This window comes from Muscardinus avellanarius (genome assembly GCF_963383645.1).
Source record: "Muscardinus avellanarius genome assembly, chromosome: 16".
Lineage (NCBI taxonomy): Eukaryota > Metazoa > Chordata > Mammalia > Rodentia > Gliridae > Muscardinus > Muscardinus avellanarius.
Genome location: NC_137802.1, coordinates 53,622,647 through 53,632,717, shown reverse-complemented (window position 1 = coordinate 53,632,717; position 10,071 = coordinate 53,622,647).

Genomic DNA, 10,071 nt, shown 5'->3' with positions numbered 1-10,071 from the left:
CCCGCCTCCCGGGGGGGGGCTGGGAGGGGCGCCGTGGGGGAGGGCGTGCTGTGGGAGCTGCTGCTCCCCCTTGCCTAGGGAGCAGGTGGAGCCCAGACTCTGCCCTCCCTCTTCCTGAGGAGAAGGGCCCTGCTACCCCCATGGTCCCCACTCAATCTCAGCCCCGTTGCCCTTCCTGCCTCCCTCCCTTCCTCAACCATCTGGTTCTTGAGTTTTCCTCCCTGGTTTTTATTTCCTTTGATTAAATGTGAAAGCAAATGCTTCTGGGCTCTGTCTTTGTTTGGGGTTGGGTTGCTGGTTTGGGCGAAGCTGAGGGCGGGGAGTGCAGCCAGATGATCCAGGAGGAAGATGAGAGAATGTGTCCAGTGTTCTACGATGTCGTCCATTCCCCATCGCGCCCCTCCCCATTCCCCTTCCAAATGCTTGTGCCTAGGAATCTGTGACCGTTCGGCCAGCCAGAGGCATGTCCACGTGGCTCTGTACAGAACTCCAAGACCTTCAGCGGCTCCCCCTACCTCTCGGGTTCTCCTCCGTAAAGACGCCATGGACTCCCAGTATAATGCTAGGATCCGTCCCGGTGTTCAGGGGCCAGTGCCGGCTTGTCACTCAGATGCCACCAGTTAGGTGTGTGTGTGTCAAATCCAGCAGGCTTCGAGGGGTCAACATCTTCTTCCACCTGGAGTTTTTCAGGGGCCCCTTGGGCGTGCAAAGTGTAGAGCCAGCCCTCTGTGGGTTTCCCAAAGTGCTACGCACAGGGACATGTAGGGGTGACTCGGGGGCCACCTTAGAGCACCCACCTCACAGCACTGGTGAAGATTTAGCATTGTTTATTGAACACCCCTATTTGGAAGTGTTCCCTGACCCCTCACAGCGCAAAGAATGTCTTCCTGGTCCACTTCCCTTTGGTCCCTGTCCCCCGCCATGTTGCCGGGCCCTCTCCCTCCTCTCATTCATGGAACAAGACACTCGGTGCGTCCCTCTCGTACCTCGTAACTCTGCGCTTGTGTTTCTGTCCTTGGCTATACCTTAGACTCTTCTGAGCGGTTAAAATACAAACAATTGCCTGGGCCCCACTCCAGAACAATCAGATCAGAAATTCAGGAATGGCTATCATTGTAACAACCGCATCTCAGCAGCTTCACACCTTTATTATTTATTTCATTGTTTCCTTTATTATTTTATTTTATTCTGGTACTAGGGATACAATATAGAGGCATTCTTTTTCTTTTTCTTTTTTGTGGGTCTCCCCAGTCCTACTTTTTTTTTTTTTTGAAACAGGGTCTCACTAAATTGCAGAGGCCCTCACCTCACTTAAGTAGCTGAGGCTGGCTGTGAACCTGTGACCCTCCTGTCTCAGCCTCCCAAGTACTGGGATTACAGATGTGTGCCATCATGCCCAGCTTATTATTTATTTTTTGCTCACATCATGTCTCGTGAAGGTTAGATGGTGCTCCTAGCAATGATTCATTCAACCTTGTCTGTCTTGCAACATTCATCTTTAACAAGTGACTCCACAGGTGTCATCGAAGAAGATGAGAATGTAGAAGACTTCATGGATTTAATGGGCCAATTGTATCTGTCCACACCCATTGGCCATCACGCGGGCCCAGGTTGCTGCAAGGGATGCTGGGAAATGTAGTCTTTTGTGCTCAGGTAAAGGACACAGCTTTCAAAAGCTCCCTAAGTGGTTCAAATGTGTGACAAGTTTGTTGGACACTGTTAGTCCATTTGTGCCATACCCTTGCAGCGAAAGAAACTAGTTTTTAGCCTCTGGTGGTGTTCTGCTCCCAGGTGTCTTTGTTTTGTAAAAAGCATTTTCCCCTCTTGGTACAGTAGCAGGTGGTCAGTATGACAGAATGGATTCTCACCATATTATGGATGGGAATCTGCAGAGAGGTGGGGTTACTTTGTTCCTTGTCACACAGAAGGTTATTTTCAGAGCTCAAAGCAGACCTGAAGCCTCTTGACTCCCAGGAGGGCTGCCCCCCCCCCATTCCGCCTCCCCAAGATGGAGGGGGAGTGATTAGCGTCAGGGAGAGGGTGCCTGGTGAAGAAGGCACTTTGGGGGCAAGAACATGGCACAAGAAGGAGAGCCATAAGGGAGGGTGTGGGGTATGCTGTGCCCAGATTTAGCTCTTCCAGAGACCCACACTCTCTGGGAGGTTGAGGGCACTTGTGGTCCACAGCACCCTGGAGTCCCAGACACGCCCCCTCCACAAGGGCTGGGTTCAATGGTGACCACAAACCCCTGGGAGAGGCAGGTGCAGGCTGTGCGGGGGGCATGACCCTGCTTATTTCAATGATCTGTATATCTGCTCTAATTGCTGTTATCATCGTTTTAATTACTTATAGATATCTATGCTTATTTATTTATTTATTTATTTATTTATTTATTTATTGGGTCTGGGGATGGAACCCAGGGGCATTCGACCTCCGAGCTACACCCCCTGCCCTATTTTTTATTCTTTATTTTGAAGCAGGGTCTCACTGAGTTGCGGAGGGCCTCACTAAGTAGCTGAGGTTGCCTGTAAACCTCAGTCCTCTGGTCTCAGCCTCCCGAACGCTGGGATGACAAGCGTGCCCACCACGCCCGGCTTAGATATCTATGCTGTATGCTACCTGATTTCAGGACATATAAAGCTATAGTGACCAAGACAGTAGAGTGTTGGAATAAAGACACCTTTCAACAAATGGGGCTTGAACAGTTGGGTATCTGTTTACAAGAGAAAAGAAAGATCCAGGCACGGTGGCAAATGTCTGTAATCCCAACACGTGGAAGCTGAGATAGGAGGATCTCAGGTTCGAGGCCAGCCTCAGAAACTTAGTAAGACCCTGTTTCAAAATAAAAAAATAAGCTGGGCATGGTGGTGCAGGCTTGTAATCTCAGTACTTGGGAGGCTGAGACAGAAGGATCACAGGTTCACGGCCAGCCTTGACAATTTAGTGAGGCTCTCAGCAATTTAATGAGCCCCTGTTTCCAAATAAAAAATGAAATAGGACTGGGGGTGTAGCTCAAAAGTAAAATTTTCCTGAGTTCCATCCCCAGCACCACAATAAAATAAAATATATATAAAAAAACCCAAGCCAGGCGTGGTGGTATACACACCTGTAATCCTGGTAGTTAGGAGGCTGAGACAGGAGGATTGATCAGTTTTGAAGCCTACTTAGTAAGGCTCTCAGCAATGTAGTGAGACCCTGTTTCCAAATAAAATATAAAATACATCTGGGAGTATAGTTAGGAGTTAGCCCCTGGGTTCCATTTCTAGTACTACAAAGACAAACAAGTCAGGGTGGTGGCACACGTTTGTAATCCCGGTACTTGGGAGGCTGAGACAGGAGGATCGTGGTTCGCAGACAGCCTCAGCTACTTAGTGAGGCCCTCTGCAACTTAGTGAGACCCTTTTTCAGAAGAAAAAGGAAAAAATAGGACGAGGAGTGTATCTCAGAGGTAGAATGATCCTGGGTCCCATCCTTAGTACTGAAAAAAAAGAAGGAATAGAGGGTATAGACTTTATATTATAGAAGCAGAAAGAATGGTGGGTGGAAATGAATAATAATCCAAACAAAACTTATTTTATTTATTCACTTTTTGTGGTACTAGGGATCGAACCCAGGGGTTTTCTACGTCTGAGACACACCCCCAGCCCTCTTTCTTTCTTTCTTTCTTTCTTTCTTTCTTTCTTTCTTTCTTTTTTTTTGTGGTACTGGGATTCCTGGTAGCCCTTCTACCTCCGGGCTACACTCCCAGACCTATTTTATATATATATATATATATATATATATATATATATATATATATATATATATTTATTTATTTGGAGACAGGGTCTCTTAAGCCAGCGGGACTGGCTCCGAACCAGCACAATCCTCCTGTCTCCTCCTCCCAAGCGCGGGGATTACAAGCGTGCGCCACCACACCCGGCTTTATTTTTTATTTTGAAAAAAAGCGTTGCTTAAGTTGCTGAGGCTGGCTGTGAACCTGTGATCCTCCTTTCTTAGCCTCCCAAGTACTGGAATTACAGATGTGTGCCACCATGCCCAGTTTAAATAAAAAGTTTTAAAAGCCAGGAATGGCCAGGTGTGGTGGCACATGCTTGTAATCCCAGATCTTGGGAGGCTGAGACAGGAGAATCACACAGGTTTGAAGCCAGTCTCTGCTACTTAGTGAGACCCTGTTTCCAAATAAAATATAAAATAGGTCTGGGAGTGTAGCCTGGAGGTAGAAAACCTCTGAGTTCCACCCCCAGTACCCCCCCCCACAAAAGCCAGGAATGAAAATGAGAAAAGGGTCACTCATTTTCAGTCCACATAGTCCTGGCCCTCGTGGTCTATTCCAGATGTGTAGAGATGTTGCCTTCACACCAGGCTTGGGGCCCAGTACCACTCCCAGGTGCCAGCGCTGACCCCTGGTCACAACCTCAAAGTGCTGCAGGCAGCAGCAACTCCCTTCCCGCTGGGGAGATGCCTTCATTTCTCATCCCATCCCATATACATCTTAGCGGCTTTCTGCCTTCTCTGTTTCTTTTCTCCCTACTAGCCTGGTTTTTAACCACTTCCTCAATGAGTTTACAAAATCTCTTCTCCTCCTCCTCCTCCTCCTCCTCCTCCTCCTCCTCCTCCTCCTCCTCCTCCTCCTCCTCCTGTGGTACTGGGGATGGAACCCAGGGGCATTCTACCTCCAAGCTACACACCCAGCTCTATTTTTCATTCTTTATTTTGAAACAGGGGTTCACTAAGTTACAGAGGGCCTCACTAAATAGCTGAGGCTGGCCAGGAAACTGCGATCATCCTGTCTTAGCCTCCTAAGTAAGGGGATTGCAAGCATGTGCCACCATGCCTAGCTACAAATTTCTTATTCTTATTTTATTCTCCTCCTCCTCCTTCTCCTCCTCTTCCTCCCCTCTACCCCTCCTCCTCCCCATCCTCCCTCCTCCTCCTCCTCCTTCTTCTTCTTTTCTTCTGTACTAGCTGGTAGAACCCAGTAGCTTTTCTACTTCCAGACTATACTCCCAGACCTATTTTATACTTTATTTGGAAACAGGGCCTCACTAAGTTGCTGAGAGCCTCACTAAGTAGCTGAGGCTGGCTTCGAACCTGTGCGAACCTCCTGTCTCAGCCTCCCAAGCGCGGGGATTACAAGCGTGCGCCACCACGCCCGGCTACAAATCTCTTCTTAATGGACCTCAGTGGATTAGAATATCCAGTTCTTTGTCAAGTGTCAGGGAGGGAGGCTTCAAATCACCCATTTTTTCTATCAATACTCAATTAGGGTGTTATCACATTTCTTTTAAAGAAACAAATAAAAGGATAACATTCTTGTTATCATTGTTATACTCGATATCCCAGTGTAGCAAAACTAAACACATTATTTTTCTGGAGTTCACTTTTCAGCAAGTCTCCAAACTGGAATCTCTGTTCTCAGATGGGCTGGCAGTGACCTGTATTCTTTTGTGTAAGCAGATTGAGTAGAAGCTTGTGGTGTACAAAAGATAGCAGCTCCCCATCTTCTGGTGTGCAGATATAAAACAGAAGAGTGTCAGGAGTTACAGGAGGTGCAGGGCGGCAGCTGGCCCAGGAGGAGTCTCCTCCCCGCCTGCCTGTGAGGCCATGCTGCTGAGGCCCTGGGCACTGGGGCAGCATCTTTGTACTTGAGGTCTGATAAATCCACGTGGAATTCCATGGAGATGTTAATCCCAGGGTGCCTGGGAGAGAGCTCTGCCTCACTAAAAATGACAATTTACTTGGTTGGGACGTGGTCAAAGGGTGGGACAGGAATGGCTAAATGGCGTCTTCCTGGTCCCCAGGAAGCTCTGGCCACAGTAGGCCACAGGTCATGTTCTTTCCAGGGCAGCCCCAGCTGGGGCGCTTTCCAGGAGGGAGGGCTGCTTCGGATGAACTTTTGAGGTCTCTTTGAGGCCACCTGACACTTGCTGTTCCCAGCCTCCCCTATATCTGGGTGCACATAGTGGCTAGATCCCAGCAGGCCTCCCTCGGGGGACATCAGTGATGCACGGCTCTCCTTTTGGGGGGCTGAGCACCTGCTAGGGTGCCCTCAGGTAGGTCTCCTGCCTCACCTCCAGGGACAGGTGCAGGGGCCGCCAGGTCTTCCAGAAACGCTGATGGAAAGGACCTAGTGGGCATGGATGGTATTGCCACTTAGAAAGCTGGTTAGCAAAGGGTATCCACACCTGTAATCCCAGCTACTCAGGAGGCTGAGACAGGGGATCGGACGTTCGAGTCCAGTCTGAGCAATTTAGCAGGAGCCTGTCTGTGGACACCGTGAGGTCAGACTATGAGGTCTGGCGAGACTGAGAACAAAGAACTTCTGGAAAGGTGGAAAAATGCCTCTAACCATCCCCCTGCCCCTGGCCCCATAAATTTACCTGCCCTAGCCTGCTGTTAAGCCCACCAATCAGAGAAATATGCGACTGCTTCAGCCCCCCTCCCTCCTAATGCCCTATAAAAAGCCCTTGGTCTTTCAGGAAGGAGCTCCTGATTCATAGACTCTCTCTCAGTCAGTCCTTCCCAGGCATCACTCCGATTAAAGAGCCTGTTACTGTATGTAGAGCTGTGTCCTTTATCCCCGTATTTCCTAACATTGTCTCAAAACAACAACAAAAATTTCTTCTGTAGTGGTGATTGAATTCAGAGGCATTCTCTCTGAGCCTCACCCAGCCCTATTTTTTTTTTTTTAATAACAGGGTCTCACTAAGCTAAAGATAGTCTCACTGCTTGCTGAGTAATGACACTATCTTTAGCTTAGTCCTCAAACCTGCGATCCTTCTGTCTCAGCCTCCCAAGTACTGATATTAGAGGCATGTGCCACCACGCCCAGCTCCAAATTTTAAAAAGGTCTGGGAAAGCCGAGTGTGACGGCGCATGCCTGTAATCCCAGAATTTAAGAGACTAAGATAGGAGGATTATAGGTTTGAGGACAGCCTTACCAAGTAGTGAGACTAGACTCTTGTTAACCTAGTGAGACCCTGTTTCAAAAATAAAAAGCTGAAGCTGGAGCTGGGCATGGGGGTGCACTCTTATAATCCCAGCATTTGGGGGGCTGAGACAGGAGATTCGTGGACAGCCTCAGCTAGTGAGGCCCTTTGTAACTCAGACCCTGTCTCAAAATAAAGAATAAAAAATAGGTCTGGGGGTGTAGTTTGAAGGTAGAATGCCACTGGGGATTCCATCCCCAGTAAGAAAACAAACAACAACAACAACAAAAAGGAGCTGGGCATGGTGGCACAGTCTTGTAACCCAAGTACTTGGGAGGCTGAGACAGGAGCATTGCAGGTTTGTGGCCAGCCTCCGCTACTTAGTGAGGCCCCCCAAAACTTAGTGAGACCATGTTTAAAATTAAAAAGAATAAAAAATAGGGCTGGGGGTGTAGCTTGCAAGTAGAATGTCCCAGGTTCCATCCCCAGTACTGCAAAAATTAAATAAATAAATAAATAAACAAACAAACAAATAATATTATAAAAAGGCTGGGCATGGTGATATACACTTGTAATCCCAGTACTTGGGAGGGGGCTGGGAATATAGTTTGGAAGTTGAATGCCCCTGGGTTCAACCCCCAGTATCATAAATAAATAAATAAATAAATAAATAAATACATACATACATACATAGGGCTGGGGGTGTTGCACAGAGGTAGAATAACCCTGGGTTCAATCCCCAGTACCATAAATAAATAAATATATATTTTTTTGTTTTTTTAATTTTTGGTTTTTTGTTTGTTTGTTTTTGTGGTGGTACTGGGGTTCCTGGAAACCCTTCTACCTCTGGGCTACACTCCCAGACCTATTTTTTATATTTTTATTTGGAAACAGGGTCTCTTAAGCCAGCGAGGCTGGCTTCGAACCTGCGCGATCCTCCTGTCTCTGCCTCCCAAGCGCAGGGATTACAAGCGTGCGCCACCACGCCCAACTAAATAAATATATTTAAAAAATATATAATCCCAGTACTTGGGAGGCTGAGACAGGAGGATCGCACAGGTTCGAAGCCAGCCTCAGCTACTTAGTGAGGCTCTCAGCAACTTAGTGAGACCCTGTTTGCAAACAAAATATAAAACAGGTCTGGTAGTGTATCCTGGAGGTAGAAGGCCCTTGGGTTCCATCTCTAGTACCAAACACAAATAAAGAAATAAATAAATAAGCAAATAAACAAATAAATAAATATAAATAAATAAGAAGGTCTGGGAATATAGCTCAGTTATAGGAATGTTTGCCTGGCATGTAGAAGGCGCTGGGTTTGATCCCCAGCACCACACACAAAAAATTTTTAAAAATGAAAAGTAAGCCAGGTGTGGTGGTGCACGCTTGTAATCCCAGCATTCGGGAGGCTGAGACTGGAGGATCGCGGTTCGCGGACAGCCTCAGCTACTTAGTGAGGCCCTCTGCAACTCATTGAGACCTGGTTTCAAAATAAAGAATAAAAAATAGGCCTGGGGCTGTAGGTCGGAGATCAAATGCCCCTGGATTCCATCCCCAGTACCACAAAAAAACAACAACAAGAAAAACATTTTATCCTTCTGACTTGGCACTTTCACACATGCACATTTTTAAAGAGACCTTCAAATGCGGATAAAGCCCTGTGCTGACACTCGCCAGGTTGTTATTTGTCATAGTCAGAAGAGAAGCAAGCCAGTGTCTAGTGGTAATCTGTTCAGGAAATTGAGGCAGACTGATAGGTTAAAATGTTATCAGCTGACACTTTATTTACAAAATGTTTCTAAAACACAGAGAAGTGCTTATGGTGTAATAATTACATGGAAAGCAGGATGCAAAGTTGTATATACAAGACAATCTAAAAAAAACAGCAAATTATGTGGAGGGGAAAAAAAAAAGACTGTCCGGGAAATGGCAAGATTGTGGGTGTCTTTTTTTCTTTTTTTCTTTTTTATATTTCTCCCCCATCTTTCTAAGTTCTGTATACTAAGATGTATACTAAGCATCCCCATCTCGTTTTTTAAAAGAATATTCACCCTGTTGTACCCTCCCCGTCCCAGTGGCTTCTCCAGCAGCAGCAGGTCTCAGGATCAATCTTCAAATTTCTGCCCTGTTCTCTCCCTCCTGCCCCCTTTTTTTAAACAATGAAACAATGAATGACGTTATTATTTTTTGTGGTACTAGGAATTGAACCCAGAGGCATCTGACCTCTGAGTACATCCCCAGACCATTTTTTTAAAATTCGGAAACAAATTCTCACTAGGTTGCTGAGAGCCTCACTAAATTGCTGAGTCTGTCCTTGAACCTGTGATCCTCCTGTCTCAGCCTTCCAAGTACTACCATTACAAGTGTATGCCACCATGCCCGGCTCCCTCCTCCCTTTTGCATGCCCACCTGCACTCTGGTTTCCTGCTCCTCTCCCCAGCCACCAGAACCCATGAAATATTAACCCATTCTAGACAAGGAAGGTGGGAAGCTTTTCTTTCTTTCCTCCTCCTCCTCCTCCTCCTCCTCCTCCTCCTCCTCCTCCTCCTCCTCCTCCTCCTCCTTCTTTTGTGGTACTGGGGGTGGAACCCAGGGGCTTTTCTACCTCTGGGCTATACTCCCAGACATACATACATACATATATATATATATTTTTTTTTTTAATATACTTTATTTGGAAACAGGGCCTCACTAAGTTGCTGAGAGCCTCACTAAGCAGCTGAGACGATCCTCCTGTCTCAGCCACCCAAGCCCTGGGATCACAAGCGTGCGCCATCACACCCGGCTTGGTGTGAAACTTTTCTTGCATCCTTCCGGGGCAGGGATGCAGGGCTGGTGGGAGGGGAAGGGAAGGTGGACTTCCCTGCCAGCCCTGGGCTGACCGATTGATTCCAGTGGATACCTGACCTGGGTCTGGACTCATGAGGACCCCAGGAAAGCCCTCGCTGGGTCATGGCGCCAGCGGCCCCTCTAGGGAGCACGTAGAAGACCTCACACACCGGATGTAGACCCTCTAAGGCTGGAAGGAAGGGCCTGGAGGTCTGGCAGGCTCGCTGGTCCTCAGACTTAAGTATACGATTCACGGAGGGACTTGTTAGAAAGGCAGCATCCTGGGCCCACCCTGGGATGGTTTTGGTGGCTC